We start from the raw sequence: 14,441 nt of genomic DNA, 5'->3' as shown, positions 1-14,441 counted from the left end.
AACATCTTTTACATGTGCAATTCTGTAACATTAATTATGCTTATAAAGAGCCCTAGTGGTACAACAGTTTAGCACTAGGCTGCTAACCTAAAGGTTGGAGGTTCAAACCCACTCAGCGGCTCTGTGGGAGAAAGACTTGGCAATCTGCTTTGGTAAAGATTATAGCCAAGAAATCCCTATAGGGTATTGTACTCTGTCACACCGAGTTGCTATGAGTTGGAATCAACTTGATGACACCCAACAATAATTATACTCATCATATTACACAACCATCATCATTACGTTTCCAAAAGTTTCCATTACCCCTAACAGAAACTCAGTGCCCCTCTTTCTCCTTCCCCTTGATAAACACTAATAAACTTGGTTCTTTATGCATTTGCCTAGTCTAGATAGTTCACATAACTGGGATCCTGTAATATTTGTCCTTTTATGACTCAGCATAATGTTTTCAAGGTTCATCCATGTTGTAGCATGTATCAGGATTTCATTTCTCTTTATGGCTGAGTAATATTCCATTGTATGTATATGCCACATTTTATTTATCCACTGATCTGTTAATGGACACTTGGGTTGCTTTCATTTTTGGCTGTTGTGAATATTGTAATGAACATTGGTGTACAAATATCTGTGTTCCTACTTTTAATTCCTTTGGGTACACACTTAGGAATGGAACTGCTGCATCATATAAGCACTTGGCCCACAGATGCCTTGCAAAAAGTTCTGGTGATCTACTTTAGAGAAATCAGCCATTGAAAACCTTATGAAGCACAATTCTACTGTCACACACGTGGAAATGCCATGAGTTGGAAATGACTCCATGGCAACTGGTTGTGGTAATTCAGTGTTCTACTTTTTGAAGAACTGCCAAACTGTCTTCCACAACAGCTGTACCATTTTACAATCCCACTAGCAATGGATGAGGCTTCCAGTTTCTTCACACGCTTTCCAGTATCTGTTGTTTTCAGTTTCTAAAATTTTTTTTTTGCTTATAGGCTCTTTGTTGATGTTATTGTTAGTTGCCATCTTAGTTGGGGTGAAGTTATATCTCATTGTGTTTTTGACTTGCATTTCCCTAATGACTAATGAATTGAGCACTTTTCCACGCATTTGTTAGCCACTTGGTGTAATGTCTCTTCAGGTCCCATTTTTTGATTGGATCATTTTTTTTTTGGTTGTTGTTAAATTGTAGGATTTTAAAAAATACATACTGGCTATTAAACCTTTAGGAGCTCTGGTAGTGTAGTGCCTAAGGCACTTAACTGCTAACCAGAAGACTGGCAGTTCAAATCCACCAGCCACTACTCAGAATGAAGGTTAGACAATCTACTTCCATAGTGAAACCACCTCAGAAACCCAAGGAGGGGTCGCTATGAGTTGGGTCCAACTGGACAGCATATAACAACAACAACAACATTAAACCTTTATCTGATGTCAGAAAACCAACCAAACTCACTGCCCTCGAGTCAGTGCTGACTCATAGCGACTCCTCCTTGGGTTTCTGAAGCAGTGTCTCTATGGACCTAGATCGCCCAGTCTTCCTTCTGAGGAGTGGCTGGTGGGTTTGAACTGCCAGGCACTATGCCACCAGAGCTCCCTTATCTGATAAATGGGTCCTAAAATTTTTCTCCTAATCTCTAAGTTGTGTCTTCACTTTGTTGATAAAGTCCTTTGATTTACAAAAGTTTTAAATTTTGATGAAGTATAATTTATCTATTTTGTTTTGTTGCTTATGTCTTTTTTTTAAAACATTTTTTTGAACTAATTTTTGGTTTATAGAAAAGTTGCAAAAATAGTACTGAAACTTCTAGTAAACTCCTTACTTATGTTCCTCTAATGTTATCCACTTATAAACTAAGCAACAATTATAATAATCAAAACAATAATAGTTTCAATAATCAAAACCAGGGAATAAACACTGATACAATACTTTAAACTCCATCTCTTATTTGAAGCTTCTATTTTTGTATCTTAGTTTCTCTTACCCCTGCTGTCTTTCAAGACTGCTGAAACACCATCTTCTCCTGGAAGCCTCTGCTAGGCCTCTTTGCCCTTCCTTCCCCTCATCCTCTATAAAAGCAAATCATTCTAAGTGCTGCTCCTTGATGGGCCTTTTGTTGTAGTACGGGTAGTCCCAAACCAGGATTTATTCAAGTTATGTAGCATAGTGGCTAAGGCACTTGACTGCTAACCAGAAGGCTGGTGGTTCAAACCTACCAGCCACTCCTCGGAAGGAAGGTTGGGCAATCCTACTTCCCTAGTGAAACTGCCTCGGAAACCCAAGGAGGGGTCCCTGAGTCAGGGCTGACTCCAAGGCACATAACAACAAACAACATGACAAACCACACGTCTGGTTTTGTTTCGGTTTTTGGTACATTTTATGGTTAGTAATAGGTTGCACTGTGTAATTTGCTGATGTCATTCTCAGATCACTTGCACATGTTCAAAGGTCGGATTTATAAAGATATTGATAATAAAAGGCAATAACAATGAAAACTGGGCGGGGTGGTAGAAGGTATTTGACTTATGTCAAAACTGACTGACGACGGAGTTGTCAGAACTAAACCTGTCCTACGTCGGGGACTGCCTGTATTTATTACACTCTGTTGCAAATGCATGTTTAAAGGACTGAGATCCTGGAGGCAGAGAGGGGTTCTAACTGATCTGGAATCCCGGCCTGATTTGGAGGTGCCTATTCAGTGTTTACTGACTGAATGAGTCAGGGCTGAAGGGGTCGTGGAGCAGCACAACGCAGCAGGTGTTGAGGGAGCTGGTCTGGGGCGGTCACCACCTAGGTCCTGAAGGAGAAGCCAAACAGTTCCTCACGTGTGAAGAAATGAACTATACTGCTCTCCGAAAGCCCTCCCTAGGCTCTGCTTTTCCACCTATTGACTTCGCTCTTCTGACCTTCCCCTTAGTGCCCCGCCCTTTCCACGCCCACTCTTCTACGCTATCCGTGGCACCGCTCTTTCCTCGCCCGTCTCTGCCTCATCTCTCTCCTAGATTCGCCCTCCCGGTCCTCTTCTTCTTCTCAAAGTCCCCACCCTCTCTAGGTGCCACTTTCTGCCCTCCTTTGCGACCTTTCCTCTCTAGGCATCACCCCGCAGGCCTCCGCCTCCTCAGAGGTCTTTGCCTATGACAGGTCCGAATCCTTCTGAGGGGCGGGGTGTACAGTATGAGGGGGCGGAACCTGGGGGAGAGGTGGTGTTCCTCACTTGGAATTCCGTCGGTTACCCCGCCCCTGCCCTCCGCCGTTGCCAGGAAACAAGCGTCGACGCTTTGGCGGTGGCTGAGTCCAGCCAATGAGCAGACACGCCATTGCCCAGTCGTGCGTCGCTGGGCGGTTACGTGTGATGCGCGGGGGCGCGGGCTGCGTGTGGCGCGGGGCGGGGCGCAGTTGGTACGCTTGAGGAGCGATGGCGGCGGCCTGAACTCACCTGGTATCTCCGCGGCGACCCGGCCTGGCCAGGGTCGCGATTGTGTGAGTGGACGGTGAGCGTGGGCCGAGGGTCCCGCAGAGGCGCATGAGGGCATGAGCGGCTGCGGAATGACAGTTCCCGGCTCGGCGACTGTACTGGTTTTAAGGGGACCCGGTGAGGGGCTGGCAGGTGGTGAGGGACCAGGTGCGAATGTCTAGGATAGAGGAAAAAGGTGCAAATCGAGGAGTGACTGGGCAGGTAAGGGACTGGGGTGAGTGAAGGGTTGGGTGCTTTCTGAGGGCCAGTTAAAAGGACTTATGTACACGGTTTAGTTCGGGGCTAGGGCTCCCGAGGGCAGGAGAGAGCCACAACCCTGGTACCAGAGTGAGAGGGTGATCCCACTGCAGGGAGGAGGAGAGTAAAAAGCTAAGGCAGGAGCGTGGAAGTTAGTGTGAATTGGTGAAGGAGTTGAGGGCAGGGGTGGGAGAGAGGGATGAGGATTGTGCGACTTGCTTAGGATCAGAGGTTGGCTCTGAGGCCTCTTTAGATGGACTGTCCTGCCCAGTGAGAGCAATAGTTTCAGACTAAATAGGACAGCTTGGGTGGAAATGTTGAGTCCCCTGTTCCCGTGGGGTCTCCATTCTGGAGAACGGAATTGGAGATGTCGTAGGTAAGAGTAGCGAAAATCATTTTAGGAGCTCTTGTGGTGTAGTGCCTAAGGCATTTGAGTGCTAACCAGAAGGCTGCTGGCGGTTCAAACCCACCAGCCACTCCTCGGAAGGAAGGTTGGGCAATCTACTTCCGTAGAGATACCGCCTCAGAAACTCAAGGAGGGGTGGCTATGAGTGGAATCGACTGGACAGCACTGAGTTTAGTTTGGTTTATGACTCTGTCTTCCCTCTGCTGCTTCTAGGCTGCCTTCTTCCACTGCAACTCCTCGCCTATGCTGAGCTGTAGTGCGCTGCTGATTGTTATCTATATTGGACTGACCACTTTCAATTACTCATTCTGCTTTCATGGAGGTCACATAGTTTGTCATGTAGAACATTTTATTTGGGCCCCAAACAGGGTGGCCTGTTTTCATTTTTCTACAGTTAAATTTTTAAAAACCATCTTATTGTGGTGAATTTGTCAACAACAAACTACTTGTATTTAAAATGTACATGCTTGATGAATTTTGACATTGGTATGTATCTATGAAACCATCACTACTCTCAAGGTAGTTAACATTTTTATTACCCTTAAAAGTTTTCTGTAATTCATCCCTCCCTCCATGCCCTGTCATTGCATTTATTTTGTTAGTTTTTCATAGCCCCCCTTCTTCCTCTCAGTCCCACCACACAGTCCCACACACATGAAAGATTGGGAAGTTCTGTATAACTAGGTTGACACTCAGTGATAATGGCCACTTTCAGACCACTAAATTTTCCTCTGTACTGATGGTCTGTAATGGAGTCTCTAGACCGCTTGACTCTTCCCAACCTCAAGAAGCGTTAGGGCCTTTTCTATTCAGACCACTCCCTGAGAATTAGGGACAGTTGCTATTCTGTTCCAGAGTGTCAACCTCAGAGCTGACTTCTATTCTGTAGTATGTTTTCATTGCTTCTTTCAGGAGGCCAAACAGGTCTTCATGCTGGTGGAACCCTTGACAACCTGCCCAAACAGAGAATCCTATAGGACATATATATATAACACAGGATTTAGAGAAGTGATTCCTAAACACTGGGCCAAGAGCAGTGCCCATCTGTGGTAAAGTTTTCATCTACGAAGATGGAAGGAGAGAAATGAAGATAGTGTAGTGAGTTTTTCATAAAGATAAATTTATTCTGAGATTATCATTCTTCCCATTTTGGTGTTAATGTGTTCTCTTGCTGATAAAATAATAGTGACTGTACATGGTGGATTTTTTAAACATGGTCTTATTTGCCAAAATAGAAAGTGACAATCCTGTTTTTAAATTATTTTTGAAATTTTTTTCTACTAGTTCATAAAATCTAGAAAGTTAGTATCATAATTTAGAGTGATAGTAGGGTGGCTGTGGCATTAGGTTGGGGGAGCATGAGTTTATATAATTCCGTATAACTTGCATGAGTTTATACAGTAATTCTGTATAACTTGTGATATTTAAAAAGCAGTCATACTTTATGTAGCAATCTCAAATTATACCGGATCTGCACAGATGCCTTGTGAGCTAGTGAAGGGCAGAAATTCTTGTTTTATAGAGGAGGAATTAAATTCAGAAGCCAGAAGTCACATAGTGATAAATAGCAAAGCTGGACTCAAAATTGGAGCATGAGAATGACTTGGAGAAAGAAAGGCTGTTACAGAATCAAGGTGATAGGGGACAAAAGGTATGTGATCTATAGGAAGGGTTGTGATGACAATATACTGACAGAAACTTTTTAAATTTATTATTCCTTATTTTATTTTTGCAGTGTTCCCTCCACTCCTCCTCCTGGTAACTAACAAAGAAAGTCTCCTTCCGTATATAAACCTTTCCTTGACTTTTTACAATAATGAACTAATATAATATTGGTCCTTCTGTGGTTAACTTATTTCAGCATAATGTCCTTCAAGTTCATCCACATTACGTGGTGTTTTGCAGATTCTACATTATTCTTCGGTGTTGGATAGTATTCCATTGTGTGTAAGTGCCATAGTTTGGTTATCTGTTCTTCTGTTGATGGGCACGTAGGAGAAATCTTTTTTTCTTTTTAATGATTTATAATTGTTCTATTTCCATTTGTTCTGTTTTCCAACCTTCCAAAGAGATTACAGGGACTTTGAGAGTGACATAGGGGTGAAGGTTTTGTTTAATACTGTGTTAATGACATAGAAATAAATATATATAATACCCTTGTGAAATGGATCACAAAAGTTTTGGTGGCACTGTGTTTTAAAGCGTTGGCTTCTAACCAAAAGATCGGCAGTTCGAACCCACCAGCCACTCCGTGGGAGAAAGAGGAGTCAGTCTGCTTCCATAAAGATTTACGGCCTTGAAAGCCCTATAGGACAGTTCTACTCTGTCCTATAGGGTCACTATGAGTAAGGATCAACTTGGTGACAGTGGGTTTGATATGGGTCACATAGTGATGGGTTGAGTGAAGTCATGTCAAAGAGTTCTTAGGGACTGTCCAAATTTTTGGTTATATTGGAGAAAGCACTGAGTTTGTTCACAGTTTTGTTTGTTATGCTATGTTATGAATCTTTGTTGAAATAGTGCATTAAGTATAATGGATTTTGACTTACGGTATATAGCTGGGTGATAGGTCTGCTGTTGTTAGTTGCTGTTGAGTTGATTCCAACTCATGGTTACCCCATGTGTGCAGAGTAGGGTTTTCCACCTGTGATATTTCACAAGCAAATTGCCAGGCCTGTCTCCTGAGATGCCTTTGGGTGCATTTGAACTACCAACTTTTTTTGTTGGTAGTCGATCACTTACCTGTTTGTGCTATCCAGGAACTCCAAGGTGGTAGTACTTGGAGGGTAAAAATAGGTAAGAATGATGTAGAGATAGGAATGTGTTTGAGGTACTGTGGGGAGTCACTGTGTGTTAGTTACCATTTATTCAGTGTCTTCTATGTGCCAGGTACTCTGCTAAGTGCTGGGAGAACAAATTCATTCATTTGTATATTAATTGAGCAAATACTTCCTGAGTATAGATACACTGTGACACACACCTTCTGTGGGATAACAAGAAAAATAAGACATGGTCCTCTGAGGTCTCAAGGAATTCTCAATCTTTTTGGGAGAAATACCAAAACAAAAAGAAAAGAACCCCACTGCCACCCATTGGGTTTCCGAAGTGGTAAATCTTTATGGAAATAGATTGCCCAGTCTTGCTTCTGTGAAGTGGCTGGTGGGTTTGAACTGCCAGCCTTCTGGTTAGTAGTCAAATGTCTTAGGCACTACACCAGCAGAGCTCCTTAGATTTGAAGAAATAGACATGTGAAAATATAATTTCAATTTAGAGAAACAAAGTAGAAAATAAAAATATAATGAGGTTATTCCTTCTCTGTGTTTGGTCTCATTCGCTCCCTGTGTTTTATATGTGTATATACATATACCTCAGGGATTTGACTGTTAACCAGAAGGCTGGTGGTTCAGACTCACCAGCTACTCCTTGGGCAACCTACTTAGTGATACCACCTCGGAAACCCAAGGAGGGATTGCGATGAGTCGGATGCAGCTTGGTGGCAGTGAGTTTGGTTTTGTTTTTTATGCATGCTCTGGTGATGCAGTGCCTAAAGCATTTGACTGCTAACCAGAATGTTGGTGGTTCAAACCCACCAACTATTCTGCAGAAGGAAGATAGGGTAATCTACTTCTGAAAGGTTTGCCATCTTGGAAACCCATTGGGGTCGCTGTGAGTCAGAATCTACTCGATGACAGTGAGTTTGGTTTTTTTTTGGTTATATATATATATCCCCACAGGCATCTACAAATGTACATGTCCAAAACAGAACTCACTTTCTTGCCCTGAAAGCCTGCTTCTATACCCATATGCCCTGTCTCAATCAAGACACATTTCAGTATATTTTCCATTCCTTTCCTTCTTTCATTTCTTGCATTCAGTTAATCACTAAAATCTCAATACATCTTTCTCTGTTATCTCTCTTCATCTCCACTGCTGAAATTTCACTGTTAAAGCTTTTTGTTTAGCTCCTCCTCATCTCTTATTTGTGTGTTTTTCCCCAGCAGTCTCCTGCCTTCAGCTCGCGCTTTTCTAGTCCATCCCTAGAATGATCTTTCTAAAAATACAAAGATCATGGAACTCCTTTGCTTAAAAACTTTTGGCTCTTTGTATCTTGTAGGATAACATTCAAATTCCTTACTATGGCATCATTTGGCCTCAACTCAGGTCTCATCTGCCACTCCCTACTCTGTGTTCTAGTTTGAATAAATTGTTCATAGTTCTTAACGAATATGTTACTTTTTTGAGCCTTGAGATCTTTGCAATAGCTGCTGCTTCTACTAGGGATGTCTTTTCTTTTCTGCCTGGTGAACTTCCCTTACCATTCAGAAACTAGTTCAATTTCATCTCTTTGACATCTTTTTTATCACCCTCACACAACAGGGTTAGAAATAACCATATGTGACACAGTCGCTCTGTGTTATAAAAGGGAATCACTGTGTGATACAGGTTCACTTTATGAATTCAAAGGCTCTGCTAGAGTTAGTTGAAGAGCTCCCTGCAAGAAGCAGAGGTATTATTAGGGGGAGAAGAAGGGAAGAGGAGGGAAGGAGTTTGGGACCATACACTGATCCCATTTGTATTATACATGCAGACCTGAGGGATGGAAGAGCAGGGGGAGTGTGTTTGAACCGAGGCATAGATTGGTGGGCTTCTGTGAAATTGAATATTTTTTTTCCCATTCCCTCCTCATTTCTCTGAGGTTTCAGTTAGGACTTTCTACCTTCATTATTTAGGGTAACAGATCATCCATGCTTCTTATTAGTAATCATCATTTCACTTATGAAGAGCCATTGTAGGGAGAAATAAGCCTTGGGACTGTACTGACCTGTTCTTGGGAAGTGATTTTGGTCTCACCCTCTCTGCTATAGGTGTTGCAGGTAATCCCTGCCCCCAGCTCCCTTCTTCTCTTTGCCTCTCCCAGGGCAAAGGTTCTTAAATAAGGCTGAGCCACTTCCTGCTCCATGCCTGCTGTTCTGAGGTTGGTTGACACCATTGCTGACTGTGCTTGTGAGGCTGTATTTCAGCTATATGGTCAGTGTCTTACCTTGGATTATTTATAGGTCTAAGAGATCAGCTTCTATATACTGCCCCCCTGTCCCTACCCCCTCCCCCTTTTTTTCCCTGTGGCTGAGCCTGAGGGTAAGTCTGGAAAGAGTAGGTCTGCTTTTGTTTTTTTGACTTTTGCTATGAGAGGAAAGGGCACAGTAGAAGTGTGATGATTCCATTCTCCATTGCTTTGGTCTGAACTTTTGCAGGCTTTACAGGGGGTGAGGGAGTCTCATAGGTGACAGAGATAGTAAGTTATGACCTTCCTTTTTGTTTTTGTAGTTTGTGCGCATGGCCCAGTCAAATGTTGGCTCTTGCATTCTGAGCTCATTCCAGTATGGCTCTTCTCTTTGACGTTTTTGAGAGGAGAGGTTCTGGATGCTAGTCTTTTTTGGGTCTGTGAGCTCTGCTCTTTGTCAAAAAGGGTAGCAATAGTGGGCACCCTGGGTGTATTGGGTGGTTGTTGTTGTTGTTGTTACATGCTGTCGAGTCAGCCCTGACTCACAGCGACCCCTCCTTGGGTTTCCGAGGCAGTATCACTACGGAAGTAGGATTGCCCAACCTTCCTTCCGAGGAGTGGCTGGTGGGTTTGAACCGCCAGCCTTCTGGTTAGCAATTAAGTGCCTTAGCCACTATGCTACCAGAGCAACAGTTTATTAATCTTTGAAGTTGAATTCCAGAAACTGGAGATCATTTAGTTTGGGACATATTAAGACCTTACTTTGCTGAGATTGGATTCTTGGCCCTTTCTTTGCTCACTGAAGTATGTGTGTCAGTTTGGGAGTATGGACACCTCAGAGCAGTTTACATCTCTCCTTTCAGTCTCTTTGGTCAAACAGGATCAGGAGGGCTAAGAGGGAAAGGAAAATGTCACTTGTAGAGAACCTGCTATATGTCTAGAGTGCTGCACAGATTATCTTACTCACTTTCTAAAACAGTAACAATACTTATTTCATCTAGGATTTATAGATGAGGAAACTGAGGCTCAGATGTGTGAAGTGATTTGCTTGTGAAGTGCTTTAAGGTCACACAGCTGGAGAATTGTAGACTGAGATTCTAACCTTTGTTTGAAGGACTCTAGAGCTTATGCTTTGCCTACTATCTTGTGTTACTCTTGCTTGAGCTTATGGGCTCTATTTGTTTTGTAAACAGTAATACTCTTGTGTCATTAGAGTCATTGCAGGTAGCAGATGGCAGAAGCTGGGGCTTGAGAATAGTTTAATAGAGGATCCATATTTACAGTGGTACAAGAGGTGGCACAGTGTACCAGGGCTAATAACAGTGAGAGAGGCTATTAATGGGAGAGTTTTACCACTTTTCTTAACTATTGACTTTGGCTTCCCTAGTCCATGCATACTTGGGACCTTAAGACTTGGACAAAGGGTAAGTACTTATTCCAGTGTCTCCCTACTGCTGATAGCTCCTAGTCTCTCTATGACTTTGTGTGATGATTTATATAAAGCTACGTGAGAATCGATGCCAACGGAAGCAGAAGTCAGGACATTAGACGACGTGTAGCATTGGGAAAGTCAACTGCGAAGGAACTGTTTCAAGTGCTGAGGAGCAAGGATATCTCCTTGAGGACTAAGGTGCGCCTCACACAAGCCATGATATTTCCAATCGCCTGGTATGCATGTGAGAGCTGGACAATGAATAAGGAAGACTGAAGAAGAGTTGATGCTTTTGAGTTGTGGTGCTGGCGGAGAATGCTGAAAGTACCATGGACTGCTAAAAGAACTAACAGATCTGTCCCGGAGGAAGTGCAGCCAGAATGCTCCTTGGAAGCAAGAATGGCCAGACTTCGTCTCACCTATTTTGGTCATGTTGTAAGAAGGGACCATTCCCTGGAGAAGGATGTCATGCTTGGTAGGGTGGAGGGTCGACGAAAGAGGGGGAGGCCTTCAACGAGATGGATCGATACGGTGGCTGCGATGATGGGATCAAGTATAGCAGGGATTGTGGGGCTGGCGCGGGATCAGGCAGTGTTTCATTCTGCTGTGCATGGGGTCGCTATGAGTCAGAAACGACTCGACGGCGCTTAACAACAACAACAACAGGTGAGAAAGGCTTAGGATCCATTCTTTGGCTCTACACCAGCTTTCTTCTCTCCCCTCCTCACTTTCTTGGGTGAATGAGGGAGGAGAAGTGGTGTAAAGGGGATGGATGTCAGCTTCCTTTTATCTTCACTTTCAGATCTACCCGAAGTGGCATCCATCCTTTATTACTGTTTTCCTTCTTTCTCAGACATTGTGGTTTACCTTCTTTACTCAGACTAATCCTTTATCTAGTTTATATGTCACTCATCCCATCTTATTTATCTCTAAACCTGCCACTTTCTTCAGACTTCTTTTCTTCGATCTACAAATACCCTTGAGGCCCTATCCTAAAACAAAGCAAAACAAACAATAAAAATTCTTTCCCTTGGCTTCTCTTCCCAACCCCAGCTTCTTTTAAGCTATCGTTCTTCCCCACATTACTCGACTTCCTGAAAGTGTATCTTACATCTTGTATCTTATTCTTATAAGAAACTCTGATAGTGCAATGGTTAAACCGTTTGACTGCTACCAGAAGGTTGGCAGTTCAAATCCACCAAACACTCAGTGGGAGAAAGGTTAGGAAGTCTGCTTCCATAAAGATTTATAGCCTTGGATACTGGATGGGCAGTTCTATTTTGTTGTACAGGGTTGGTAGGAGTTGGAATAGACTCGTTGGCAGTGGGTTTTGTTTTGTTTTGGTATATCTTACTCTTTATACATTCTTTAACCAACTGCTTTGCTAAGTTTATCAAAGGCTTGATTGCTAAAACCAGTGGACCATTTTCAGTCTTCATTCTTGATCATTCTGTAGCACTATATACTATGGGCAACCTCCAGTTTCTTAGAACTTCCTTTCCTTGATTTCTAGATTGTTACTTCTTAGATTTCTCCTTTCATGTCTGACTATCTTCATGGTCTTCGTTAAAGACTGCCCTCCTTTGCTTTCCTAAATCTAATTTTCTTTAGGATTTCACTCTTAGCTCCCTTCGTGAGCTGCTGTCTCCTTGGTTGATTCCACTGATTTCCATTGCTTCATCTACCACCTATATGCTGTGTTGTTGTTGTTATGCCATCGAGTTGTCTGCTACTCATAGCGACCCCTCCTTGGGTTTCCGAGGTGGTATCATTACGGGAGTAGATTACCCAACCTTCCTTCCGAGGAGTGACTGGTGGGTTTGAACCGCCAGCCTTCTGGTTAGCAGTCAAGTGCCTTAGTCACTATGCTACCAGAGCTCCTTCCTATATGCTGTAACTCCACCAAATTTCTCTCTAGTCTCAGTTATCCTCTTAAGCTCAAATATGATGTTTCTTTTTGTTTGTGGACATCATGGATATCCTGTAGGTGTCTCAAATACTTAAGATAATTAAAACTATACTCATCTCTTTCCTAAAACACAGTTCCCCTTTTTATGTTAAAATAATATCCCTTGTTAATCTGTTAATGGCATTATCTTCTACTGAATCGCCTATATTTTATATTAGGGTCTTTTCTCATCTTCCACATTCAGTGGTCAGGTAGTGGTCAGTGCTTCTACCTTATGGTTAAGAACATGGATTCTAGGGGCAAATTGTCTGCATTTGCATCCTAGCTCTGCCACTTTCTAGCTGGGTAACTTTGGGGGATTTAACTTCTTTGGGCTTTGATTTCCTTGTGTGGATAGGATTTTTATGAGGCTTAAATGAACTACCACAGGTAATACTTCTAACGGAGCCTGCTACATAGTAACTGCTCCACATATTTTAGCTATTATTGACTCAGCATTTGTAGGCACTGGGTTAGAACTAGGAGCTCTGGTAGAGTGGTTCCTAAGGTGTTTGACTGCTAACCAGAAGGCTGGTGGTTCAAACCTACCAGCCACTCCTTGGGTGGTTCAAACCCACCAGCCCCTCTTCAGAAGGAAGACTGGGCAATCTACTTCCGTAGAGATACTGCCTTGGAAACCCAAGGAAGGGTCGCTATGAGTTGGATTTGACTCGATGGCAGTAAGTTTGGGTTTTGGTTTTTTAGGTTAGAACTAAGATTTCAAAGAAAAATATTGGATGTGATCCCTTTTGTCAAGGAGTTTGTTATTTATTGTTAGAGACATTACAAGTATACATACTTTCAGTATCATATGAGATGTGCTAATATAGAGGTCAATGTCAGATTTATCTTCTCTGATCTTGCTCCTTCTGCTTTAGTTCATGCCATCCTTTTTTTTTTCTCGTAAAGACAACTGAAACAGCTTTTTAAAATTGTCCACTGCTATCTATCTCTGTTCCACCTTAAATTGCTTTCTGGCATATTTTAAGAGACAAATCTGATCTTGCCGTTTCCTTGTTTAAAAACCTCTTTTGTCTCCTTATTCAAACTCCTTACCATGATATTCAGTGTTGTTTATAACCTTCTCCCCTATTTGCCCTTCAACTTATTACTGTGCCTCTCTTCTCTAAATAGTCTGTGATTAAGCCACACTGAACTCTTGCAACTGTTCTTCAAATTTGTCATGCTCTTTCACAGTGCCATATTTTTGTATATACTGTTTTTAATATGAAGGAGGCCTTTTGCTCTATCTATTAATAAAGGAACTGTATTTATATATCAGAGCAGATTAATAGTGAGATACGTGATCAGTTAAAAAAAAAAAACCCAAACAAACCCAAACCAAACTCATTGCTGTCGATTCGATTCATAGTGACCCCTCCTTGGGTTTCTGAGGTGGTATCTCTATGGAAGTTGATTACCCAGTCTTCCTTCTGAGGAGTGGCTGATGGTTTTAAACTGCCAGACTTCTGGTTAGCAGTCAGATGCCTTAGGTACTATGCCACCAGAGCTCCCAAGTGGTCAGTATCTCATTATTAAAAATAGAAGTCAAATATTCTCTCCTTTGTGGAACCTTCTTGTAGTACCCCAGGCAGAATTAATTGCTTTCCTTTGTGCTGCTGTGACACTTTTGTACATTTCTCTATTTATAATATTTATTGGAGTTTATGTTTATGCCTTCACCTCCCATCTGTTTTTATTTATCTTTGTATTTTCACTGCTTAATTCACACAGTGCCCAGTGTGTGTCAGTGACTGAACCTTGCTTGCTCTTTGGGACTGGTCCCTCCCCTTATAAGACTATCTCCTGTCTTACTAGAGGTTTACTTAAGTATAGTTGCTACCCTCCTTTTGAGTGGTAAGCTGACAATGGTGAGAGAGTATTGAGATGAAAGAAAATGATGGCTTATATAATCCAAGGGCAAAACGTGGGGCTGGTGGCAG

The sequence above is a fragment of the Orycteropus afer genome, unplaced genomic scaffold (assembly GCF_000298275.1).
Source record: "Orycteropus afer afer isolate SDZICR_OR568_19922 unplaced genomic scaffold, OryAfe1.0 scaffold00014, whole genome shotgun sequence".
Lineage (NCBI taxonomy): Eukaryota > Metazoa > Chordata > Mammalia > Tubulidentata > Orycteropodidae > Orycteropus > Orycteropus afer.
The sequence above is the reverse complement of the archived record's forward strand: the minus strand, read 5'-3'. Positions refer to the sequence as shown.